This window comes from Rutidosis leptorrhynchoides, chromosome 6 (genome assembly GCF_046630445.1).
Source record: "Rutidosis leptorrhynchoides isolate AG116_Rl617_1_P2 chromosome 6, CSIRO_AGI_Rlap_v1, whole genome shotgun sequence".
Lineage (NCBI taxonomy): Eukaryota > Viridiplantae > Streptophyta > Magnoliopsida > Asterales > Asteraceae > Rutidosis > Rutidosis leptorrhynchoides.
The window spans coordinates 445556501-445563248 of record NC_092338.1 but is presented as its reverse complement, the minus strand read 5'-3'; positions in this window follow the sequence as shown (position 1 = coordinate 445563248).

The following is a 6748-nucleotide window of genomic DNA, read 5'->3' as shown; positions in this document are numbered from 1 at the left end:
TCCGTTTCCTGGGTGAATTGAGTACCTCGTTTTGTGTGCTTCATCCAGTACTAGTTGCCTTAGGTTACCATGTTTTGGTACCCATATCCTACCAGCAAAATACAGGGTTCCATCGGCTTTTTCTTCAAGTTGTTTTTCTAACCCTTTGCTTATTTCGCCTTTTTTGTTTTCTTCTTTTAAAGCCTCTAACTGTGCTGCTTGAATTTGCTTTGTGAGATCAGTACGAATTGTAATATTCAAAGCTCGGACCCTAAGAGGTTTTACTCTTTCTTTTCGACTTAGGGCATCAGCTACAACATTAGCCTTTCCGGGGTGGTAACGGATTTCACAATCGTAATCGTTTAACAACTCTACCCAGCGACGTTGCCTCATATTGAGTTGTTTTTGATCAAAAATATGCTGAAGACTCTTATGGTCGGTGTACACTGTACACTTGGTGCCATATAGATAGTGTCTCCATATTTTGAGTGCAAAAACTACTGCTCCAAGTTCTAAATCGTGCGTCGTATAGTTCTTTTCATGAATTTTTAGTTGTCGTGAGGCATATGCGATGACTTTTGTGCGTTGCATTAATACACATCCTAAACCTTGGCGTGAAGCATCACAATAGATCACGAAATCATCATTTCCTTCCGGTAATGACAAAATGGGTGTAGACGTTAACTTCTTCTTTAATAACTGGAATGAGGATTCCTGTTCTGTGGACCAATCATACTTCTTTCCCTTTTGAGTCAATGCAGTTAAGGGTTTGGCGATTCTAGAGAAATCTTGAATGAATCTTCGGTAGTAACCAGCAAGACCTAAGAATTGGCGAATTTGTGTTGGAGTCTTCGGGGTTTCCCATTTACTAATGGCTTCGATCTTGGCGGGGTCAACTTTAATTCCATGTTTACTGACAACATGGCCCAAAAATTGTACTTCTTGTAACCAGAAATCACACTTCGAAAATTTTGCGTACAATTCTTCTTTCTTGAGTATCTCCAATACCAGTCTTAAGTGTTGCTCATGTTCTTCCTTGTTCTTCGAGTAAATCAATATGTCGTCGATAAAAACAATGACAAATTTGTCTAAATACGGTCTACAGATGCGATTCATTAGATCCATGAATACTGCTGGAGCATTAGTTAATCCAAAAGGCATGACTAGAAACTCATAGTGACCGTAACGGGTTCTGAACGCGGTTTTAGGAACATCTTCTTCCTTCACTCTCAGTTGATGATATCCAGAGCGTAGATCAATCTTAGAATAAACACTTGATCCTTGCAATTGATCAAACAAATCATCAATCCTCGGTAATGGGTACCGATTCTTGATCGTTAATTTGTTTAATTCTCGGTAATCTATGCACATTCTCATAGATCCATCCTTCTTCTTGACGAACAGAATAGGAGCACCCCAAGGTGAAAAACTAGGACGAATAAATCCACGGTCCGATAATTCTTGCAACTGGTCTTGTAATTCTTGCATTTCTGAAGGTGCAAGTCTATATGGAGATCGGGCTACAGGTGCAGCTCCTGGTATGAGATCAATCTGGAATTCTACACATCTGAGTGGAGGTAGCCCTGGTAATTCTTTTGGAAATACTCCGGGATATTCTCTTACAACCGGCATGTCATCAATGCTTCTTTCTTCAGTATCGATCTTCTTTACGTGTGCCAAAATAGCATAACAACCTTTTCTTATAAGTTTCTGGGCCTTCATACAGCTGATAAAGTTCAGCTTTGAGTTGCTCTTCTCCCCATAAATCATTAATGACGTTTCATCCTTACGAGGGATGCGAATTGCTTTCTCAGCGCAAACAACTTCCGCTCTTGTTTTGGACATCCAGTCCATGCCAACGATTACGTCAAAACTTCCTAATTCTACGGGTATCAAATCGATTTTGAAGGTTTCACCAGCGAGATTCATTTCGCAACCATGGCAAATTTTATCGGCTTTTATCAGTTTACCATTAGCTAATTCAATAGTATATTTATCATCTAGAGGTAATGATGCACATTTTAGTTTAAAACTAAAGTCTTTACACATATAACTTCTATCAGCACCCGTATCAAACATAATAGAAGCTAGTTGATTATTAACGGTAAACGTACCCGTGACAAGATTAGGATCCTCACGTGCTTTACTGGCACTAACATTAAATGCCCTCCCACGTGCCGGTTCTTTGTTCTTCTCCTTATCAGGGCATTGATTTATAAAGTGACCAGACTTCCCGCATCCAAAACATTTCTTGACATCGGTCAGTTTTGTCTTTACTTCAGAAATGGTGGCATAACAATCTTTCGCCACATGTCCTTTCTTGTTGCACTTATCACAGACCACTTGACAATAACCTGCATGATGTGTGTAACATCTTTTGCAGAACGGATGAGGTCCCTTATAGTTTGGACTTGCAGTTGCCCCATCTTGTTTACCTTTAAAAGTTTCTTGTTTCTTCAGATGAGTACTTTTGCCCTTATAGTCTTCCCATTTCCTCTTTCCTTCAGTTGTCTTGACTTCGGTAATTGGTGCCTTAATCGAACTCTCTGTGATCTGGTCCATGAGTTGGTGTGCCATTGTCATGGCTTCCTGCATCGTATTTGGTTTGGACGATGTAACATTTCCTTTGATATTGATCGATAAACCGTCAATATACATTTCTATCTTTCGTTTCTCGTTTGGCACCAATTCGGGACACAACAAGGCTAGTTCCATGAAATGCTTTTCATAGTTATTGAGATTCGTGCCGATAACCTTCAGATTACGTAACTCAGATTCCATTTTTCTGATCTCGTTTCGAGGACAGTACTCCTCGATTAGCATCTTTTTCAGTTCTTCCCAAGAGATATCATATGCCATATCTATTCCTTCTGCTTTAGCATAATTGTTCCACCAAGTAAGTGCACCATCTTGCAACGTGCACGAAGCATACTTTGACTTGTCTTCGTTCGCACAATTACTGATTTTGAAAACGGACTCCATCTTTTCAAACCATCGGGTTAGACCGACTGGTCCCTCAGTTCCACTAAACGTCTGTGGTTTGCATCCTTGAAAAGTTTTGTATGAGCATCCGTTTCGTGAATTTGTGTTTACGGCTGCTGCTTTGGCTGCTGCTTCGGATGTTGCTTTTGCTGCTTCGGTTGCAGCAATTCTTTCATTCACACGTTTCTCGACTAGTTGCTCAAACTCAGCATCCGACATTTGAGACATGTTTCTTCAATAAACACAAAAGATATAATTTAATCATATAGAATATTATAGGTAAAATGAGTTGTCAATAGTTAATCGTAGCATATTAATAATATGAACCGATTATTATAAAAGCCTTTTCTTCTTATTAGCATTTTATAATTATTTCTAGGGTATTACCTACCCGTTAAGTTCATACATAATAGCTAGTACAAGGAATTAACTACTAAAATCCTAATAATATTCCACTATGAAAAATTATAGTGAGTTACTACATTATTATGTAATAATAATAATAATAAGAAGTAGTAATAATACAAATAATCATTCCATGCATTTATTATTAATAAACCAAAATAATACAATACCATACAATACTGATATTTTACATATGCTTATTTTACATAACAAGATAGAGTAGCACATATAAGTAATAAAATAGCGCATGGAAGATTTATGGTTGCGAGTTCGTTCATTCAGAACTATCAGAAACTTCTTCCCATTTGGTTCTCTCTGCCAATTGTTTGTGTGCACATGGTCCGACAGACATTCTGGCAGTGTATTTTATTTTTAGTTGGGGTTTTGAGGTACCCGTTACCTCAGTGGGTTTTATACAATAAGGGTGGTTACGGATCGAATGGTCCTGTTCTTTTTTAATAACTAAGGACATTTTATTATTGTGGTTGTTTTTATTATCTATAGCAAGTTGGAATTTCTCCTTAGTGATCTCTTTTATTTCATTAGCGAAATCCTCCTCCTTACTGATCTCGTCTGATGACGAACTGTCTGAGTCATGTGTAGGAGAATATGATGACGAACTGCAAGAATATGTACCGGTGGTCATGAACCGAAATCTGCCAGGCGTAATCGGCACAACCCGCCCGTCGGCGGTATATCTGGACCAATGTCCATATTTGTTTAGAAATGGACGATCCTCGTTTACTCCAGGGATCATGGGTCCATGCCAACGATACTGTGGCTCCGGAAAACTAAAGCTGGGTGGAGCTGGAACCTCCTCTGGGTTTACCGGGAGTTGTGATTCCCCGGCTAACACAATTTCTTCTTTAATAGGTATTGGAACGCCCTTTTCAGTTGTGGATAGAATAGATTCAGTGTCCGATTCCGAGTCGTACAAAATGATAGGATTAGAGGAAGTCATCTATCACATAATTGAAACAACAATTACGTTAGCATATAAATATATCACATATAATGTTTTTGACCAAATAATAAGCAAAAATCAGGAAAAACAGATATGGTCATAGTCCAGACTCACTAATGCATCCTAACAATTACCAGTTAAACACAATAATGTAATTTCTGGTTCCCTATGACCTCAAGCTCGGATACCAACTGTAACGACCCGTCAAAATCGCTATTGACGCGGCACGTTAATCATTGATTCCACAGTGAGGTTTTGACCTCTATATGATACGTTTTGATAAAATATTGCATTCATTAAAATAAGTGACTTTCTAAACATAGAAAGTTATAAACATGTGGGCGAGTGCTTAGGTATAAGCAAAACCCCAAAATACATAAGTCTTTAATTTACAGGTTGACATCACAGTCCAATTATTTATTACACAGCGCAGTTTTATTTTGAATGCAATAAACTTTGTACAAAGCATGAGAGACTCCATGCAGGCAACAAGCACATCACAGCGGAAGCATTCTAAGGACCTGAGAATAAAACATGTTAAAAAGTCAACACGGATGTTGGTGAGTTATAGGTTTAATTGCTCGAGTCATAAACATATATAAAGATAGACCACAAGATTTTATCAAAAGTTTATCAATAGATTCTACGTAACAGAGCACCCTGGTAACTAAACTTAACGCTATAGTGATAATTACCCCATTCGTTTTAATACACGCAAACCAACGTGTCTTAAACTCAAATAACATACGTCCGTTGAAAGGCTAGCGCTCTAGCTCGGACGGGGATGTCAAGCCCTATGGATCCATATACAATTATTCGCGCCCACCAGTCCATATCCTATGTACTGGCAGCTACTAGTTACCAAAGCTAAGGGATTTTCGGTTTAACTCAGTGTAGAATTTTGTATGTACTTGTGTCTTATTGCGTTTAAAATAAATTGCATGTATTCTCAGCCCAAAAATATTTAAAGTATTTAAAAAGGGAGACTATAACTCACAGTTCAATATTGAGACTCAATATTGTAGGCAAATTGCGTAGACGTAATGACGGTAGATGACTGTATGGTTGGCCTTGGATTCAAGAACAATACCCCAAACAATACCCAATATTTCCTTAGCTTAAAGCGGTTTGAAACCCGAATTAAAAATACCCTCGAATATACTTTATTATTATTAAACTTAAAATTAAAATTATAATTATAATTATAATTATAAAATTTACGTACATATATATTTATGAAATATTTCGTCGAGCAAAACTGACCTTTTATAGTACTTTTCGATTTACTGTAGCTCATGCGATCGCATGAGTTTTCAGTGTTTTTGCCATGCGATCGCATGGCCGCCTTTTCTGTTTCTGTTTGCTAGTTCGTCGACATCAAATAGTGTTTACTGTAGCAAATAGTGTTCTACTGTAGCAAATAGTGTTTTACTGTAGCAAATAGTGTTTTACTGTAGCAAATAGTGTTTTACTGTAGCAAAGTAATTTTTACTGTAGGAAAGTCGTTTTTACTTGTACATATATATATATATATACATACATATAATTGTTCATGAATCGTCGAGAGTAGTCAAAGGTAATTGTATATATGTAACAGTTCTAAAATTTTGAGACTCAATCTAACAGACTTTGTTTAACGTGTTAAAATAATAAATCGTATAGAGAATTGGTTTAAATAAGTCAAAAATTTTCGGGTCATCACAAAAAATCATATATTTTAAAATTAAGTTCATTTATTTATTTCAGTCATTACCTGTTTGAAACCTGATCAAAAAGATTCGACAATTATTTCTTTTCTGTTCCAATTTATATGTACGGAGTACAAAAACTTAGATTGAAAAGGTAAAAAAAATATTTATCAAAACTACTATCTTTTTAATCAAATTTTGGAATAACTTTTATTTTAAAACTTCATATATATATATATATATATATATATATATATATATATATATATATATATATATATATATATATATATATATATATATATATATATATATTAGACCTATTTTAAAATAATTTAAACGTCAACCGAAAGTTACAGACATTTACCATTTAAGCTCAAAATTAATTATATTTAATATACACTATGTATATATATAAACAGTTTTAAATAACAAAATTTACTACGCACATAAATATATATTAAATAATTAAATTAAATATTACAATATATATATATACAAGAAATATACATATAAAATAATAGTTTTTATTACAATGTATTTTATTGTACATATTTATTTATAACAATAAATGTATATAATAGTTTATTAATGATCATGTTATTATATATATATTTATATATACACATATTTATATATATCCACATATTTACAAGCAATGGTTCGTGAATCATCGGGAATAGTCAAAGGGTAATTGAATACATGAACATAGTTTTCAAAGTTTTTGAGA